This window comes from Tamandua tetradactyla, chromosome 1 (genome assembly GCF_023851605.1).
Source record: "Tamandua tetradactyla isolate mTamTet1 chromosome 1, mTamTet1.pri, whole genome shotgun sequence".
In the NCBI taxonomy this organism is placed as follows: Eukaryota; Metazoa; Chordata; class Mammalia; order Pilosa; family Myrmecophagidae; genus Tamandua; species Tamandua tetradactyla.
This window is the reverse complement of record NC_135327.1, coordinates 196,180,004-196,200,772: the sequence shown is the minus strand read 5'-3', so window position 1 is coordinate 196,200,772 and position 20,769 is coordinate 196,180,004. Positions and strand designations below refer to the sequence as shown.

The following is a 20,769-nucleotide window of genomic DNA, read 5'->3' as shown; positions in this document are numbered from 1 at the left end:
TGTACTGCTCAGGGAAGTATATTTTTCAAATCTGAAGGGAGGCCTGTATGTGCTCCCTGCCCCTGGCCAAGACATAATGTCAATATCCAAGAATCTTTAGGTTTCTAGAAAACTCAAAAGGCCAAAGAGCTTTCTGGCTCTTTCTGTTCTCTCCCAGACCTCCCCTGAAGCAAAAAGTAAAAGTCAGAGTGCTTAAATGGGAGAAAAAAAAAAAAAGGAGGAAAAGAGAAGAAAAGGAAAGCACAGGACGATGCTTCAAAATATTTCCCTCATGATCTTGAATAAATAAACAGAATTACTAGTTACTAGTAATTAATTAGCAGAATGGGGCTTGATTTGTACTCTGAAGAAGAAGTAAAGGATGAATAAAAGAAGAGCAAAGGATAAACAAGGAATGAGGATGGCTTTTCAGAGCCAGAACAGAGAATATGGTTTAGGGAGTAGAGGAAATGGGGCTGGACAGAGAGGGCGAGCCTTGAATACTGGAGGGCTTTAGACTGATCGGTTTAGGTAATGAGAAATCAATTAAGGTTTTAAGGCTGGGAATTGCTATAGTAAAAGCAGTTTTAAAACACATTGCACTGGGGGAAAAAATAAAGAGAGTTTTGAAATCAGAACCAGGTTCAAATGCTGGCTTCCCCATTCAGGAGCTGTGTGACTTAAAGTAAGTTAGCGAACCTCTCTGGGAATTAAATTTTCCCAGGCCATAAAAAAGGAGACAATGAGGAATTCTGGGATGAAACACAGTGGGAGTGGTAGCATAGCTTTTTGGTTCTTCCCAAGTCCCCAAGTAAAAACAGACACAGCAACTAGATCGATAAAAGAAAAACTCAGACATTTACAACATATTTAGTTGTCAAGGTATCTCCATAAACCCCCTTTTAGTGGCAGTAAGCCACTAAAAACAAACGACCTGCATGATATCAGCATCTGTGCAGAAGAATGCAAAGGGGCATGATGGGGCAGCTAACAGAACAACTGGCAGAAGCCGGCAGGCCAGTTGAGGGCAGTGGCTGAAACTGAAAGAGGTTTTAATCATTCCAACAGTGAGAAAATTACTGCAGAGAAAAGTCCTGCAGTAATAGGACTGGGTCAATCCAACCCTGTGATTCACGAGGACTCCCTTCTTGGTTAGGAAAAATTGCCTGGAATAAGATCAAGATTGAGCAGAATAGGGTAACATAAATGAAGAAAAGAGAAGGTCCAGATAAAAGTAAGGGAGAGAGATGAAGCCAACGAATCTCAGCAAACAAACTGCTACGTGAAAACAGTAGGACCTCTGTTAAACGTTTCAAAAAATACTAGACCCAAGACTTCTGATAAAAGTTTAGGAGTACTAATTTCAAATAAAAATTAGTTGAAAAATATTGAGATCAAATTTCATACAAAGTTACTACTTAAAGACACAGAATAGAATAACAACTTTCAGCCAGTAAAAGCCCACTGGACAGATGTGCTCACCAAACAGATCTGAACTGTAATAAACTGTGTTAGTTTTCTAAGCTGTGCAACAAATGACCACAAACTTAGCCACTTAACATAAATTTATTAGCTCATGGTTCTTGTGGGTCAGGAGTTCATGCACAGACTAATTGGGACTTCTGTTCAGGATCTCACCAGGCCCAGGTCCAGACATTGGCTAGGGCTGTGATCTCATCTAAGTTTTCAGGGTTGTTTTCTACACTCAGCAGTTGTGGGCAGGATTCAGTTCTATGTGATTGTACAACTGAGAACCTTTGAATCTCTGACTTCTCTGTCTTTGACTCTAGAACTTCTTTTAAAAGGGCTCACGTGATTAGATCAGGTGATCCCACCTCTCTTTTGATTAAAGCCAGCTGATTAGGTGGCTTGAGCACACGTACAAACTTCCTTCACCTTTGCCATATAATTAAACTAATCATGGGGCAATACCTCTTCATATTTACAAATCCTGTATCTGCTCAAATGGAGGCAATTATAAGAATTATAATAGTACATGTGGTAGGTAGAATCTTAGAATTCTACCTACCACATGTACTATTTCAAAACAAACTTAAAAAACACATTAAGAAAATGACACAAGACACCTGAGACTCAGAGTTAGAGCTCTGAAACTATGAAAGTCAGCAGTACCCATACAGAAACTGTTTTAAAAAGCTGAGAAAGGGATTGGGCTTTGACTGGAGACATGAGACTGATCTGGATAGGACTGAGATGGGTCAGAATATAGGGTAAAGGCTGATGTCATCCATATTTTAAAACTTTGACTTCTTTGTGAGTCCAAAGGGAGAGATGTTTAGTTGGTGCAAAATTTATATTTTGGGTAGGACATTACCTAATTTAACTGGTATGGTCACTTTAGTTGAACACCATAAGTACATGGAATCTTGAATAGGGCATAAGAGCTTGTCAGTTTGCCCAGGTTGGTGTGATACTCTGATATATCCCAGAGTAATTTGGGCAGAAAATAAAAGAAGTGTTTGCCAAGTCCCCTTAGGGGACTGGGAAGAAAGGAGAAAATATTCAATTTCCCCATCTGGAGAATTACTGATATTCTCGCAAGCAGTGGGGACCACCAAATCAATAGGCTGAGCCCTCAATCTTGAGGTTTGCACCCATGAAACTTATTCCTACAAAGGATAGGCTAAGCCTACTTAAAATTATGCCCAGGGTAATGGGTAGTTCGGTGGTTAGAATGCCTGCCTTTCATGCGGGAGACCTGGATTTGATTTCCAGACCATGCACTCCCCCAAAAAAGCAAAACAATTATGCCTAAGAGTCACCCTCGGAGAATCTCTTTTGTTGCTCAGATGTAGCCTCTCTGTCTAAGCCAACTCAGCAGGTAAACTCACTGCCATACCCTCTATATGGGACATGATTCCCAGAGGTATAAACTCCTTGGCAACATGGGACAGAGCTCCTGGTATTTGCCAGGACCTGGTATCATGGGATTGAGGAGGCCTTCTTGACCTAAAGGGGGAAGAGAGAAGTGAGACAAAATGAAGTTTCAATGGCTGTGAGATTTTAAATGGAGTTGAGAGATTATCTGGATTAACCTGGAGGTTATTCTTACACATTATATAGATATCCCTTTTTAGTTTATGGTGTATTAGAGTGGTTGGAGGGAAGTACCTGAAACTGTTGAACTGTGTTCCAGTAACCTTGATTCTTGAAGATGATTGTATAATGATATAGCTTTTACAATGTGATTGTGTGATTGTGAAAACCTTGTGTCTGATGCTCCTTTTATCCAGGGTATGGACAGATGAGTAAAAGAATATGAATAAAAAATAAATAATAGAGGAGATAAGGGGTAAAATAAATTTGGTAGATTGACATACAAGTGGTCAATAAGAGGGAGAGTTAAGGAGTATGGGATGTATGAGTTTTTTCTTTTTGTTTCTTTTTCTGATACAAATGTTCTAAAAATGATCATGGTGATGAATGCACAATGTGAACCATTGATTGTAAACCATGTATGGACTGTATGTGTGTGAAGGTTTGTCAATGAATACATTAAAAAAAAGAAAATGACATAAGATGCAAGAGAACAAAATAAGTCAAAATTAGAAAGTCTAATAAAAGAGCTGACAGAATAAAGAAAGAACTAATATTAGAAGAAAAATCACCTTAGAAATAAAAATAAAACTATAAGGAACAACACAAGAACAAATAAATAAAACAGATAATGACAAAATAAAGGAAGTTTTAAAATGAAGAAAGAATAAAGAAAATGGTAAAAAAGGATTTGAGGGTGTGACATATATTGAAGATAAGCAAAGGAAATCCAACATATGAAAAATAGAAATCCCTGTAAAGGAAAAACATAGCATTGGGATCATAAAAAATATGATTCAAGAAAACTTTTTAAAAATATATAAGATTTAAAACCGCATATTGAAAGAACACAGTGTATTTGATAATATTGACATATAGAGAGCAATACCAAGACATGTTCTGGAAAAATCCTAGTAAAATTACAGAACTTTATGGAGAAAGAAAAAAAAATTAATTATTGAGGTGGAAGAATCACATGCTACTCTTGATTTCATTACTCATTCCAGCATTCTTTTCACCTAGATACTCAATCTGGATTGAGTAATAGAATCAAGAGTAACATATTTAAGATACTCAAGTAAAGAACATGTGAGCTAAGGGTCTCACTGAGTCCTTCCTAAGGAATCTACTAGAAAATGAGCTTCAACATCTCTACAAACATCAACATAAGGATTGATAGGAAGCATTAAAATATAGTTACTTGCAATACCAAGATAAACGAAGCTTCAAAGGGAGAGATTACACTATGTGATGGCTATATTATCTGAATATGTAGATATAATGTAATCATAAAAATAAAGGGAGAATGGAGGTAGCATGTGCAAACAAACTTTTTAGCCATTTTCAACAATTATAATTAAGTGGGTGTAATTAGTATGATTGTTCAGAGACCATACTATATGTAATGTGGGATATAGCATGAGTATTTGTGGGATATTTAAATTCTATCATTCGTCATGTCTTTGAGAACCAGGATTCTTAGTGTGGAAGAAAGATGGTATAAATGAAATGTGGAATTTTATAATACAGAACCCTAATATAAAATAGGGCTAATTAAAAACCCTGTCAGGGTGAAAGTCTCCCTGGAAACATGGGATAAGACTCCCAGGGATGAGCCTAGCCCTGGCACCATGGGATTGACAATGCCATCCTGACCAAATGGCAGAAAATAAGTGTAACAAATAAGATATCAGAGCCTGGTTGCCACCCCATTGTTTTGTAAGGGTTGAGAGTGTGCCTAGGAAATGGCAGAGATCCCGGGTGCTACCCCAAAGCTTGGATAAGGTGGAATTGAGAAAAAGGTGTTCTCCCCAATGTCCCCCAAGATTGCAGCCACCTCAGTGTTTGGAGAGAGCAAAACCACTGCATAGACCCTTGGAAGGGGTGAGACTGCCACTTTCTAAAGCCCTAAGAATAAATGACTCTCAGATTTTCAAATCCAGTGGAGTTTGCCCTACAAGTTTCAGAATAGTTTGGGTCTAGTGACCCCTATTACCTTTTGATTTCTCCATATGATAATAGAAACATCTATCTTATGACTATCCCTCTTTTGTATATTGGCAACAGATAACTTGTTCTGAGTTTTACAGGTCCAGAGTCAGAAGATAATTTTTGTTTTAGACTAGACCATGCCTGTAACAGATTTTGATGAGATTCGTACCAGTTTTAACTTTGTATTATATTTGTATTGTTATTGAAATGGTTTAAGGCTTTTGTGATATTGTGAGAATGTATTTTGTATGTGGAAAAAAACATGTCTATTTTTGGGTTCCACAGGGTGGAATGTGCTGGTTTGAAAGTACTATATATCCCAGAAAAACCATGTTTTAATTCTGATTCAATCTTATGGAGGCAACTATTTCTTTTAATCCTGTTTCACACTGAAAGGCAGAAACTTTTAGTTAGCTTATCTCCACAGAGATGTGATGGCCCCAATTGTGGGTGTATTCTTTGATTAGATGGAGATGTTACTCCACCCATTCAAGGTGGGTCATGATTAGTTTTCTGGAGTCCTTTAAAGGGGGAAACATTTTGAAGAAATCACAGAGCCAACAGAAAGAGAACCAACAAGAACTTCAGAGTAGAGCTGACTGAGATGTCAACCCTTGGGAAACAGAGACACAGATATTTCAAGATGCTTAGAGCCCAGCGGACATAGTCATGAGATGTTAAGCAAGTCAGAACCTGGAGAGAGCCAAGGGAAGCCAAGAGATGAAGGCCAGCCCTGGAGAAGCAAAATTAGGAACCCCCACAGGAACACAGGCTGAAAGCAATGGAGCCCAGGAGCAAGGGACCAGCAGATGCCAGCCATGTGACTACCCAGCTAACAGAGGTGTTCCTTACCCATCAGCCTTCCTTGAATTAAGATACCTTTACCTGGATGCCTTAGTTTGGACATTTTTATAGGCTTACAATGGTAAACTTGTAACTTATTAAATTCCCTTTTAAATAGTGTTTCAGTTCTGGTATATCATATATATTGGTATATAGTTTGCAGCTTGCAAACACCATCTAATAGATCCAGTCACACTGTTGTATCTAACCCAGACCACCCTGTAGTTTCCTGAAAAACGTTTATCATAAACCTGGTATTTTTTCCTCCAGGTTAAGTAGCCTCAATTCCTTCAAACATTTCTCACAAGAAGCAGCATAGCAGGTGCCTCTGGTTGCCCCACAGCCCATTTGCCCAACTCTGAGCTCAACTGCGGCTGCAAAGGCCAATTCCAAGTGAGCTCAGGTTCAGCTCCCTGTTGAGCCAGTTCCACCTGAAGAGTGGGATTTCTGGAGGGCCTGTTATACTGCCCCAGGGCTTTGCCAGCTACCTCTGCAGCTATCTACACAAGCTCAGCTTTTAAATACTGAAAACTTAATGTCTCAGGAGCAACCTTCAGCCACTTGGGGATGGGGTGGGGAGGGAATGCAGCTGGTAAACAATGTTCCATTCAAAGGATTCTAGGAGACATTCTCTGTGCTTTCTAGAGCTTCCAGAAGAATCAACACTTACCCCAGTTGCACTTAGCAGTGACCCTGATAATATACCCCTATGGTGCTTTCTCTTTTTCTGTAGTCTTTCTTGGGTTCTCTCATTCCTGCATCTAGAGTTTATCTCCCAGATAAATTACTTGCAAGTTCTTTGTCTCAAACCCTACTTCTGAGAGAACCTGAACAGACAAATAGTGTCCTGATATGCCTTCACCCTAGACACCCTTTCAGAATGCTTCCTGACCTACAATCCCCTTACAAAACATGCTGCCCTCTCCTTTCTCCTTAAGAAAAATTTGGAGGGTGGTGATTACCATATATAAGTAGGGAAGGGGAGCAGGGTTGGGAGCCTCTCTCTCATAGCCAGAAGGTAGTGTTGAAAAGCAAATGCCAGAACCATACCCAAGGGAGGATGGCAAGGATGAATCTGCAGGCTGTTCCCGGGACAAGTTGACAGGCTTGCAGAGCCTATGACGTGCACTGGGGACATGGAATTGGACATGAATGGGGAAGGCAAATGAAATCCGGAGCTACTCAGAAGACATGGGTCAGAAAAGGTAAAATGTAAGATAGTAGTAATTCCTGTGACAGAGACCAACTCATGAGGTGGGTGGGAGTGAGTTATTCGCTCCTATCATGATTTGCTATGGTAATTAGCTTATTTAAAGGAGTAGGGGTGGGGAAGGGAGTGGATGTTCTCTTTTAAAGGCCCACAGCCATGGTTCCCAAACTCTTCAAATGTGAAGACACCATAACATTAAAACGTTCATGGACACTTCCCTGTTACCAGTTGTACTTTTAGTAAAAATGATTTTTTAAAATGCTGCTTTAAATGAAGACAGACTTTTATTAAATTAATTTGGATGATGTTACAATTACAATTAAATTAATCTGAAAACAGATTAATTCACCTTTCTGACGTAAAGATTTTTTTTACACAGTCTATAGGCACAAGGGTCCTTGAACCTGTGACAATGACTCTGCGGACTTATAGGGTAGCAGTCGACAGATTGGGAACCCATATTCAGGTATCATCAGGATCCCCAGGTGTCCTGTTTTAATCACCTCTTATGGTCACATGCATCCAAGCCTCTTTTTATAGTTTCTTACTCTTTCTCCAATAGGGCTATCCTGTTGATTTAATGTCCTCTCTTCTGGAAGGGAGTTTCATATGAAGAGTAAATTTTTGAACCCTATTACAAATCCTTTTGCTAATGCCTACTTTATATCAAGCCTTTTTTTTTGGCAGCTTCATTCAGTGTTTCAACATAATTACATTACAATTAGGTACTATTGTGCTGTCCATTTTTGAGTTTTGCTATCTAGTCCTGTTGCACAGTCTGTATCCCTTCAGCTCCAATTACCCATGATCTTACCCTGTTTCTAACTCCTGGTGAACTCTGTTACCAATGACATATTCCAAGTTTATTCTCGAATGTCGGTTCACATCAGTGGGACCATACAGTATTTGTCCTTCAGTTTTTGGCTAGACTCACTCAGCATAATGTTCTCTAGGTCCATCCATGTTATTACATGCTTCATAAGTTTATTCTGTCTTAAAGCTGCATAATATTCCATCGTATGTATATACCACAGTTTGTTTAGCCACTCGTCTGTTGATGGACATTTTGGCTGTTTCCATCTCTTTGCAATTGTAAATAATGCTGCTATAAACATTGGTGTGCAAATGTCCGTTTGTGTCTTTGCCCTTAAGTCCTTTGAGTAGATACCTAGCAATGGTATTGCTGGGTCGTATGGCAATTCTATATTCAGTTTTTTGAGGAACCGCCAAACTGCCTTCTACAGTGGTTGCACCCTTTGACTTTCCCACCAACAGTGGATAAGTGTGCCTCTTTCTCTGCATCCTCTCCAGCACTTGTCATTTTCTGTTTTGTTGATAATGGCCATTCTGGTGGGTGTGAGATGATATCTCATTATGGTTTTGATTTGCATTTCTCTAATGGCCAGGGACATTGAGCATCTCTTCATGTGCCTTTTGGCCATTTGTATTTCCTCTTCTGAGAGGTGTCTGTTCAAGTCTTTTTCCCATTTTGTAATTGGGTTGGCTGTCTTTTTGTTGTTGAGTTGAACAATCTCTTTATAAATTCTGGATACTAGACCTTTATCTGATATGTCGTTTCCAAATATTGTCTCCCATTGTGTAGGCTGTCTTTCTACTTTCTTGATGAAGTTCTTTGATGCACAAAAGTGTTTAATTTTGAGGAGATCCCATTTCTTTCTTTCTTTCTTCAGTGCTCTTGCTTTAGGTTTAAGGTCCATAAAACCGCCTCCAATTGTAAGATCCATAAAATATCTCCCTACATTTTCCTCTAACTGTTTTATGGTCTTAGACCTAATGTTTAGATCTTTGATCCATTTTGAGTTAACTTTTGTATAGGGTGTGAGATACGGGTCCTCTTTCATTCTTTTGCATATGGATATCCAGTTCTCTAGGCACCATTTATTGAAGAGACTGTTCTGTCCCAGGTGAGTTGGCTTGACTGCCTTATCAAAGATCAAATGTCCATAGATGAGAGGGTCTATATCTGAGCACTCTATTCGATTCCATTGGTCGATATATCTATCTTTATGCCAGTACCATGCTGTTTTGACCACTGTGTCTTCATAATATGCCTTAAAGTACGGCAGCGTGAGACCTCCAGCTTCATTTTTTTTCCTCAAGGTACTTTTAGCAATTCGGGGCACACTGCCGTTCCAGATAAATTTGCTTATTGGTTTTTCTATTTCTGAAAAATAAGTTGTTGGGATTTTGATTGGTATTGCATTGAATCTGTAAATCAATTTAGGTAGAATTGACATCTTAACTATATTTAGTCTTCCAATCCATGAACACGGTATGCCCTTCCATCTATTTAGGTCTTCTGTGATTTCTTTTAACAGTTTTTTGTAGTTTTCTTTGTATGGGTCTTTTGTCTCTTTAGCTAAATTTATTCCTAAGTATTTTATTCTTTTAGTTGCAATTGTAAATGGAGTTCGTTTCTTGATTTCCGCCTCAGCTTGTTCATTGCTCGTGTATAGAAATGCTACAGGTTTTTGAATGCTGATCTTGTAACCTGCTACTTTGCTGTACTCATTTATTAGTTCTAGCAGTTTTGCTGTGGATTTTTCCGGGTTTTCGACATATAGTATCATATCGTCTGCAAACAGTGATAGTTTTACTTTATATTAAGCCTTTTTAAGCTGTTGTTAATTAGAGAAAATTATCCTAGTAAAGAACTTTAGGAGAAGCTGTTGATACCCTGTCCATAGTCACATTTCTCCATGAAAGTGTTGCACTTCAAGCACCTGTGGTCTTCAACCTGAAGGCTTTCTCTCTTTCTCTGCATGCTGCTGAGCACATTGTTGCACCTCTAGGAGCAGATGGGAGTTGGAGGATGTCAGTTAGCTTCCTTGCACCTTAGGTACAATTTTGAGGCTTGATCCACTCACCCTCCCCCAAAGATCACAGTACAATGGGGCCCTGGTTGCCTTCAATAGAAACTTGCTTACTAATGGATCCCAGACTGGCTTCCTTCCTTTCCTTGACTCACTTCCCCACACTCTTCCTGGGATCACCTCCCAAATAAGCTACTTGTATTCAAATCCTTGGCTGAGTCATTGTCATCATCAGGTAGCAGTTCCGGGAAATCCAGTCTAATACTAGAGTTCAGGGCCTTCCCTTAACATATAGGAGACACTTTGGTAGGTGCATATCATGCCCGACCTCATGAATCTTCACAAAACCCACCGGGGCAAGTAGTATAGCACAGGTTTTTGCAGAAAAACAACTAAGGTGTACTGACTTTTATTAACCCAGTTTCACCTTATTGTATTAATTTGAGGAAGGGTAAAAGGATTCATACAGTGCAATCAATCCTGGGCCATACTCCATAATATCTACATATTATTGGGAATTAGTTGGACTAGTATTAGGTTGGTCTTGATTTTTCTCTATCAGAGTTCAGGTTCTGACATAGATTTGCTGATATCAGACCACTAACTCATGTGGCTCTTACTGGCTAAATTTGAGACAGGAAAATAAAAGAGTAGGGTGTTCCAAAAGCCTGAAACTTGCATAGTCTCTAGGTTGGTGTTCTAGTTTGCTAGCTGCCGAAATGCAACATACCAGAGATGGATTGGCTTTTAATAAAAGGGAATTTATTTCATTAGTTCTTCAGAGGAAAGGCAGCTAACTTCCATCTGAGGTTCTTTCTTACATGGGAAGGCTCAGGGTAATCTCTGCTGGCCTTCTCTCCAGGCCTCTGGGTTCCAACAACTTTCCCCGGGGTTATTCCTTTCTGCATCTCCAAAGGCCTGGGCTGAGCTGCGAGTGCTGAGATGAGGTATGCTGAGCTGCTTGGGCTGTGCTATGTTGAGCTCTCTCATTTAAGCACCAGCCAATTAAGTCAAACATCATTCATTACAGCAGGCACGCCTCCTAGCCTACTGAAGATGTAATCAGCAACAGATGAGATTCACGTACCATTGGCTCATGACCACAGCAACAGAACTAGGTGTCTTCACCTGGCCAAGTTGACAACTGAACCTAACTACCACAGTTGGTGTAGTGGTTTGAAACGGAATGTACCCGAGTAAAGCACGTTGTTAAAGTTAATCCATTCCTGTGGATGTGGGCCCACTGTAAGTAGGATGTTTTGAATACCAAGGGGCTTCAGTTAAGGTGTGACCCACCTAATTCAGCCTGGGTCTTAAATCCTCTTACTGTAGTCCTTTATAAGACAGCAAAGTTCAGACAAAGATGGAGAAAGTCACAGAAGCAAGATTTGAAAGTAATAACACCTGGAAAAGAAAGGTGTGACCAGCACACTTCACCAGGTGCTTTGCCATTTGGCAGAGGAACCAAGGATCACTGGCAGCCAGTCTTTGGTCTTCGGAAAGAAAGCATCACTTCCATGATGACTTGATTTGGACATTCTCACAGCCTCAAACTGTAAGGTAATTAATTCCTGTTGTTAAAAGCCAACCTATTTCATGGTGTCTGCTTTCAGCAGCCTTGCAAACTAAAATGGTTGGGAAAGGGGACCGTAATTTCTTAAGTGATGAATTTTTAGGTGGCTGGAGAAGACTTAGATTTAAAAAACAGTAATAGCAACATCCTCACCTATTTAAGTTGTTAATGCTGAATTCCTACTTAGGATTCTTTAAAGTTTTGACTCCTGTTAACATTTTTATTTGTCATTTTAAAAATGAAAGGTAGTCCTTTAACTAAGCCCATTGGCTGAACAGGGTATAGTGAAGATATAATCTTCAATCTTTGGTCAAACCACCTGGTGCTGTTTCTGCATCTTATAGTCCCTGTGCCACTACGGCCAGGAGGCAATTAAAACCAGCAGGACTAAAAGCCTTCTGTCTATGGGTGACATTGTCCCTAAGACAACAGAAAGCTGGAAGGTAGGAGGCCAGAATTGGGAAAGGGAAGCACTGTTTGTTTGTTTGTTTTTAATTTTAGTTTGCATTTATTTTTTTATCAAAAGTATACTCAAATGTAGCTTAAATAGTCTAATAGGTTAAAAAGTCAAATTGTTTAAAGAGTCAAAAATTGAACAAAGAGTTTTTATTTAAAAAAAAAACTTTCAAAGTGATTCTTTTGGTAGTTACCTCCATATCACAAATCTCAGGACTTTTCACAGTTAAGAGCGCCTACATTCATAATTGACCCAATCCCTAAGGTTGATACTCAGTGTGAAAGAGAAAGATCTGGTGCCATAGATTTTAAAGCTCTAAATAGCGAAAAAAGCAATCTCATATTAGCAAATTATTCAGAAATAATTCAAATGATGGTAATTAATTGTTGAAAGCTATCATCACAGTTTTACCTGATGCAGATCTGAAAATATTTTGTTACTAATGTTTTCTATTTATTTCATTAATAAAAAATGCGTAGTATAAACCCTCTATCCCAATCCAATTACTCAGTAACAGATTAACAATACACCCTGGATGGCACAGACGTGATTTGTTTGGCATAATTTAAACTTTTAAAAGCAGCAATTAACATGTAGTATGTCTCATGACCACTTTTGTTTTTTACAAAGTAATCATCAGCCATGATATCAAATACTTTATAATTTTACATTTAGAAATATTATGTTAAGACTATACCTATTGTAACAACAATTTAATCCATTAACTGTAAACTCTTTTCATTTTTCCTTAAGTTGCTGTATTGTGTCTTAAGCTCAATTAGTCAAATTTTAGCACAATATTCGTTTACAGTGATAGACTTCTTCAGTTCTTTTGAAAATGTAAGATGTCTATAATTCCATAAACACTATTACATCACATACTACAAAGACACAAAAAGTAACGTGGAGTAGCTGTACTAAAAGATATGATTTACTGACTATGGGATTGTGGTTGGATAGATACATGATAAAATCTTTTACTATAAACATTTCCAACATTAATTTTTTCCATATGGAAAGCAAAAAATTACTTTGTATAAAAGAACATTGAATAACTCAAACACAAAATAAACTCTTAATGGCTTTTGTGGAATATTTAAGAACCAAAGGTGACTTTAAATGTGGAGCTTTATCTTTCTTTTTCTGGGTTATTTTTAAAAGGATTTTAGCCATAGTTGAGGTGAATGTTTACAAAGCCAAGTAATGATTTAATAATGTTCTTAGTAAAAAAGCCACATGTAGAAACCAAGAGTTAAATAGAATGATATAAATTGCTAAATACACTAACAAGAATACTTTATGTACAGCAGACTATCTTTTCAGGAAGGCAGAGAAATTTTAAAAGCAAATGAACAAGACAAGTATAAGAACTTTCATTACTAATTAAGTAGGTGGTTCATATAAGAAAAGGCTAAAATTCTACAAGTAATATTAAGCATATGTGACAGAAATGAAGGACTAGAAATAAGAATTCAGATTTCCAGGTGTCTATCTAACACTAGACATTCTGTTTCCAAGTAACAGCTATTTCTTAAACCAAAACCAATTCTCAATTATTTGTGAGGCATAGACATATATCTCTGCCAGGGAATGGCTCTCAGGCAGCTTAGAGAATAGATTGTTGGATATAAAGGCCAGCCTTCAAAGTTCAGGGGGCAAGCGTAGAAAAATGGAATGCCATTGGATTTTTCTCCATCTGAAGCTGTTGCCTTTTCTGCCTTAAACACTTATCAGTATGCTGGGAAGGCTTCCGGAAGGTCTCAGCAAGAGGATAAACCTTCCATCTGTGGTGTTCTATTAATTTATCCAGAATCTGACTTACCTGTGTTTCTCTGCTATAGGCACAAATAATTAAGAGTTGATTATATTATTTAAAGAAGTTGTGTGAAAAGCCAAGATACACAAGAAGGAATGCAAGCAGTTAATATTGGATTATGTACTGAAACGATGCCCTTAATGTTTGTGGCCTAGAATGTAATCATATTGAAGGGGGAATAAAAACCTACATAAGTGTCACACAACTGTATCAGAGGCTCTATTAACAGTACAATGATAGGGAGAGATTTATTCAATTCATACAAGTGAGTTTTCAGAACTATACAATGAAAAGATAGACTGATCTAGGGAAAAAATCCTTACGTTAGCAGTAAAATGTCTTCTAGCCTCATAAGTAGCCTGCAGTTACTTGTAAGGAAAAAATTCAATAGCCACATAGGTCACACAGAACATTTTTTATGGTAATTATATTAATTTTTTTTTCAAACTGAGCAAAACAATGCAACTTTTACTTTTTTTTATGTTTCAAGCTACTTATGCTAATTCTCCTTCCCATCCCAATCTATCCCATTACCAAGACAGGAATGATAAGGGGTGAGAAAAAGATTCTTGATTGTTTCTCATTTTCCTCCTTTTCCCTTGGAGTAAACTAAGAATTCATTAAAAAAAAAAAGCTTAAGTCAGAAGAATAACAAGAGACTCAAACATTTCTCTTCAAAATAAAAGCAGTTAATGAGTAAATGGGCACTCAGATGTCAATAATACAACAGCCCCCCAATACAGCTATAAGATAATTTCATTTTAACAGAAAAGTGTTAGAATAGAAAAGAAGCTTCTTGAGAGGCACTTGTTTTAACAATAAATTATAGCTTAAATTATTATTGTATCAATTATACCCAGCAAAGGCAGAGTTAATTTTTTTTGTAAGGCTAAAATACCATAGTTTATCAATGTCATATAATGGTAAACACCTACCATATGGATCAATCATGTTTATTTAAAGTTTTTTTTAAATATTAAACATGTTTTAATGGGTGTAAAAACTTAACCATTTCTTTTCCTACCGTCGTCACATAAGCCAGTTATAGTAGCTGATACAGATTTCAGCTGTAATTTATAAAATATTCAAGAGCTGCCATAGTCCAAAGAACAAGAAAAAACTTGTAGCCACAAATAAACTGTCAAGGTAAATGTACATACAGTGTGGTTCTAATTTTCATTCATATAATCTCAGACAAGTCTAACTAACTTTATAAATACCTTATGCAAAAAAGCAATTTTTAAATCTTTCAAAACTATTTGAAATATTTAAATGCAGTGATCTCAGATTTCCTTCAGTCAGGCCAGAAATCATCCCCAGAATTATGATCATAGTTACAAATAGAATGAGTAGAGTGTTTTAAGTTTAGGACAGCCAAAAAATGTCCTATGTAACTTTTTGAAATATCACTTACTCAAATATAATGTAAATAAGAATGGCAATAACAAGGCAGAGAAAATAATCTTGCCAATGAAATTTCTAGAAGCTCATGAAAACAATATCATCCAGATTGCAGATACATTAGGAAAAATAGTTATAATGGGCTTAAGAGGACTCCTGGTTGTCTTCATTCCTTTGATCATGCAAGGTGTTTAACTATTTTCAATTCCCACATTGCAAAGTTAGTCCACAGGAGGGGCTGGTGGCTCTTATCCATTATGAGGACTGGTTGGCTTTTCAGGTAGGTTGAATCTTCTTAGATTAGGAGGCCTCAGTAAGAACAAGATTGTTGCAATAACCATCCAGGCCATCAAGATCATAGTAATTTATCAATACAGCTATGTATTACTAAAGTCCTGGTAATTCCCAAAGCATTCTGTGAACCAGAACTGCCTCAACAGACTGATCTGCTTTCTCATGACATGTTCATGAGAGCAAATGCATTCACAGCATCCAGTTCACCTTCTGACATGATTACTCAGCTTAATTGAACGTAACTGTTTAAATCTGCCCAAAGAACAACCAATGGGGCGGGGAGGTTGGAAGCCTCTGGAATGCTGTGGCTGTTTCAGATGCCGTTGTTGTTGCTTCTCACCATCATGAGCTTCCTCCTCCTCTGTTTTGATTCCATTAGCCACGTCACTCTTAGCCCTGAGACCCGAATCTCAGATCTGAAATTTTACTGTCAGTTTCCTGGAAATTGTTCCCTTTTTTGCAAACTTAAAACACTACCTGATGATCATAAATCCAGAATTAATAAAGAACTCCTACAACTCAACAGTAAAGAGATGAAAAAAAAAAACCCAACTTAAAAATGGGCAAAGGACTTGAATAGTGAACTGGATGCTGTGAATGCATTTGCTCTCATGAACATGTCATGAGAAAGCAGATCAGTCTGTTGAGGCAGTTCTGGTTCACAGAATGCTTTGGGAATTACCAGGACTTTAGTAATACATAGCTGTATTGATAAATTACTAAAAAAAAAAAAAAAAAGGGTATACAAAGGCCAACAAGCACATGAAAAGATTCTTGACATAGTCATTAGGGAAATGCAAATCAAAACCACAATGTAACACCATGTTTTGGTTTGCTAAAGCTGCCAAAATGCAATATACCAAAATGGACTGGCTTTTAATAGTGGAGGTTTATTAGAATATAAATTTACAGTTCTAAGGCTGCGAAAATGTCCAAATTAAGGAAGATATCTTCTCTGAAGAAAGGCTGCTTGAGGAAAATCTAGTCTTTTTTTTTTTTTTTGTCTGAGCTCTCTGCAAACTTCTCTGGGTATTTCTTTCTCTAAGTTCTTCTTGGGTGTTTCTCTCATTTATTCTCATAAAGGATTCCAGTAAAGGATTAAGACCCACCTTGAATTGTGTGGGTTACATCTCAACTGAAATAACCTAATCAAAAGGTCCCACCCACAGTAGATCTAAACCCACAAGAATGGATTAAAAGGACATGGCATTTTCTGGGACACAGAATATCAACAACAATGTCAACAAATGTTGACAAGGATGTGACAAAATTAGAACCTTCCTACATTGTTGGTGGGAATGTAAAATGGTGCAGCTGCTGCAGAAAACAGTTTGATAGTTCTTCAGAAAGTTAAATATGGTATTACCATATGACCTAGAAATTCTACTTTAAGGATACACCCTCCAAAGAATTGAAAACAAGGACTCAAACAGGTCCTTGTACACTAAACAGACCCTTATACATCAGAGTACTATTATTCACAATAGCCCAAAAGAAGAAGTAACCTTATGTCCATCAACAGATGAATGGATAAATGACATGTGGTATATGCATATAATGGCTTATTATTCAGCCATAAAAGGAATGAAGTTCTGATGCATCCTACAACCTGGATGAACTTGAAGACATTATGCTAAATGAAATCAGCCAGACTCAAAAGAACATGTATTGTACAATTCCACTTATTTGAAATATCTAGAATAAGCAAATTCATAGAGATAGAAAGTAGATTAATTGTTACCAAGGGCTGGAGGGAGCAGGGAATGGGAAGTTAGTGGGTACAAAGTTTCCGTTTTGGGTAATGGAAGAGTTTTGGTAATGGATGGTGGTGGTGATAGCATACCTTTGTAAAATTAATTAATACCACTGAATTGTACATTCAAAAAATGATTAAGATGGAAAATTTTGTGTTGTACATATGTTACCACAATAAGATTTAAATAATAAATAGTACCTGCTGATTGTTTGGCCTGAGCATACCTCTGCAAGGCAGAGTTTCAGAGGTTGGTATGGCGTGTTGGGGCAAAGACCACCCTGCAAAAAGTGTTCTATAGTCCTTTAACACAGGCTCCTCTTTTTGTTTCACATTGCAGAGTAAAGCTTATTAAAATGCAAAGCCTTCTAGAAGGGAGTAATGCTGTTCATGCAGAGTTGATAATGACTTTCCAGAGTTCCTTCCCACAGATTAATTTTAATGGAAGAGAAAAGCATGAGTTCCCACCATGAGGTCTATTTCATCTCCCTGAAAGCCAGAGGTTTCATGGCTTTTTCTTCTTTTCCAATACTACAACCCATTTTGGAAGGCATTGGAGAAGCAGTGTTGGCCTTTGAAAGCAGCTTAAAGATAGCAGCCAGTGTTACCCTCTCAGCCACATTATTTAAATAATCACCCCTGATTTAATATGTCACAATCATCATATATCACATTATCATGTATTTGATGGGTTGTCTAAGCTATCTCATTGACCTGCAAATTTCCTGCTGTCCCAGTAACATCTTTTTTATTATTATACCTGGATAATATCTATAATCTAGGAGAGAAAATCTCCCCTCATTATACCTTTTTCCCACCCAAACCACTAGTGGCTTTTCTCCTATATTAATGCTTCTGCACAAACTTTAAAGATACACATTCAAAATTTTAAAAACCCTGTGGGGGGTGATATGACTCATTTTGTTCACTTTATATAATAATTTGAAAGAACTGGTGGTTTTACAATACTTAGTCTCCCTATCCAAGAGTGTGATTTGCTTCTCGATTCATTTCTTTCAAGTCTCAAATGAAGTTTTCCTCATAGAGGATCTGCACATTTCTCACTCACTCCTTGTTTTTATGAATCAGAGCTTTCTTCTTTCTAATTTTCTAGCTGGTTATCATTATTATATGAGAAAAGGTTTAAGTTTTATTTTCCAGTTGGTCACTTGATGGAATTATCTTCTTCTAAAAATATTTTTATAGTCAATTTTAATTAGCTTTTCAGGTACGTCATCAAATACAAATATGCCTGATTTGTATTTTCAAATACAAAACCTTGTTGACCTCATCAATATTTATCATTATGGGTTCATCTAGAATTTAATGAGAATACTTCTTATCTCAATGACTCTGTTAGATATTTTTTATGATGCTGAGAAAATCATACTTACTTAATGGTTTACTGCGGATTTTTTTAAAATGAAGAAACAACACTGCGTTTTGTTAAGATGAATGTGGTCAGGTCCCAGTGAGCATGCTGAATCTGGAACGCTCTGCGTTGGGAAGATGGATCTGATATTACTATATGAGATGGACTGAAGGTAAAGATTGGAGATGGAGAGACCAGTTAGCTAGATAGGCCAAACCAAAGTTAATATATATCTATAGATATAAGAATTCAAGAAAAAAAGCAACAGAGAAGAAGGAAGAGAAGCTATGTATTTTCTTATATAAGAAAAAAATAGAAGTAAATTTTGTGAATTGGAGGAAAACTTTATCTGCAAATTGAAAGGGATCACTCACTTAGTGCCAGACTTAAAACAAAAATAAATGAAAAAGGATCTTTGTCTGGATATGTCCTGATGAAAGATTTTAATCTCAAGGTTAAAAAAAAAATGGTCTACATGCATCAATGTTTAAAAAATTATCTACAAAGGGAAAAAAGATTAGGTACATAGGAGACTTCTGTACCGCATGGAATGCCAGGTGGAGCAACATCAGAATATGAGGGAAATAGGTTGTGACTTCCGTATTCTATATGCAACCAAGTTAGCATTCATTTTTAAGGGCAGCCAACAAATACGCTTAGGCATACAAGGACTTCTAAATATACTAGTTATATAGTCTTCCTGAAAATAAATGTTGTGTCAGTTAATGTTTTTAATTAATTAAAAAAAAAGCAAGAGAGAGGAAATGGCATTATTATAGGGATCCCTGAATCTTCTTTTTTTTTTTTTTATTAATTAAAAAAAGAATTAACAAAACAATTAGAAATCATTCCAATCTACATGTACAATCAGTAATTCTTAATAACATCACATAGTTGCATATTCATCATTTCTTAGTACATTTGCATCAATTTAGAAAAAGAAATAAAAAGACAACAGAATAAGAATTAAAACAATAATAGAAAGAAAAAAAACAAAAAAAACAAAAACAAAAAACCTATACCTCACATGCAGCTTCATTCAGTGTTTTAACATAATTGCATTAGAGTTGGGTAGTATTGTGCTGTCCATTTCTGAGTTTTTATATCAAGTCCCGTTGTACAGTCTGTATCCCTTCATCTCCAATTATCCCTTCTCTTTTTTTTTTTTTTTTAATTAACGGAAAAAAAGAAATTAACCCAACATTTAGAGATCATACCATTCTACATATGCAATCATTAATTCTTAACATCATCACATAGATGCATGATCATCATTTCTTAGTACATTTGCATTGGTTTAGAAGAACTAGCAACATAACCGAAAAAGATATAGAATGTTAATATAGAGAAAAAAATAAAAGTAATAATAGTAAAATCAAAACAAAACAAAACAAAAACCTATAGCTCAGATGCAGCTTCATTCAGTGTTTTAACATGATTACTTTACAATTAGGTATTATTGTGCTGTCCATTTTTGAGTTTTTCTATCTAGTCCTGTTGCACAGTCTGTATCCCTTCAGCTTCAATTACCCATTGTCTTACCCTGTTTCTAACTCCTGCTGAACTCTGTTACCAATGACATATTTCAAGTTTATTCTCGAATGTCCGTTCACATCAGTGGGACCATACAGTATTTGTCCTTTAGTTTTTGGCTGGATTCACTCAGCATAATATTCTCTAGGTCCATCCATGTTATTACATGCTTCATAAGTTTATCTTGTCTTAAAGCTGCATAATATTCCATCGTATGTATATACCACAGTTTGTTTAGCCACTCTTCTGTTGATGGAGATTTTGGCTGTTTCCATCTCTTTGCAATTGTAAATAATGCTGCTATAAACATTGGTGTGCAAATGTCCGTTTGTGTCTTTGCCCTTAAGTCCTTTGAGTAGATACCTAGCAATGGTATTGCTGGGTCGTATGGCAGTTCTATATTCAGCTTTTTGAGGAACCGCCAAACTGCCTTCCACAGTGGTTGCACCCTTTGACATTCCCACCAACAGTGGATAAGTGTGCCTCTTTCTCCGCATCCTCTCCAGCACTTGTCATTTTCTGTTTTGTTGATAATGGCCATTCTGGTGGGTGTGAGATGATATCTCATTGTGGTTTTGATTTGCATTTCTCTAATGGCCAGGGACATTGAGCATCTCTTCATGTGCCTCTTGGCCATCCGTATTTCCTCTTCTGA

General features: G+C 37.1%; 1 protein-coding gene and 1 pseudogene across 15 annotated transcripts in view; one reads left to right on the top strand and one right to left on the bottom strand.

Moving 5' to 3' along the window:
- PRKAG2 (protein kinase AMP-activated non-catalytic subunit gamma 2) overlaps positions 1 to 20,769 on the top strand; it is a 614,065-nt gene that overhangs the window by 83,809 nt on the left and 509,487 nt on the right. Inside the window, exon 4 of one of the 15 annotated variants that reach the window (XR_013171090.1) lies at positions 7,461 to 7,609. The exons of the other annotated variants lie outside the window; for them this stretch is intronic. The gene's annotated coding sequence lies outside the window, so the exon portion shown is untranslated. Of the gene's footprint in view, positions 1 to 7,460; positions 7,610 to 20,769 lie in introns of those variants that run through there. 15 annotated transcript variants of the gene reach the window in all.
- Positions 15,384 to 15,673, bottom strand: LOC143674559 (small integral membrane protein 14 pseudogene; annotated as a pseudogene).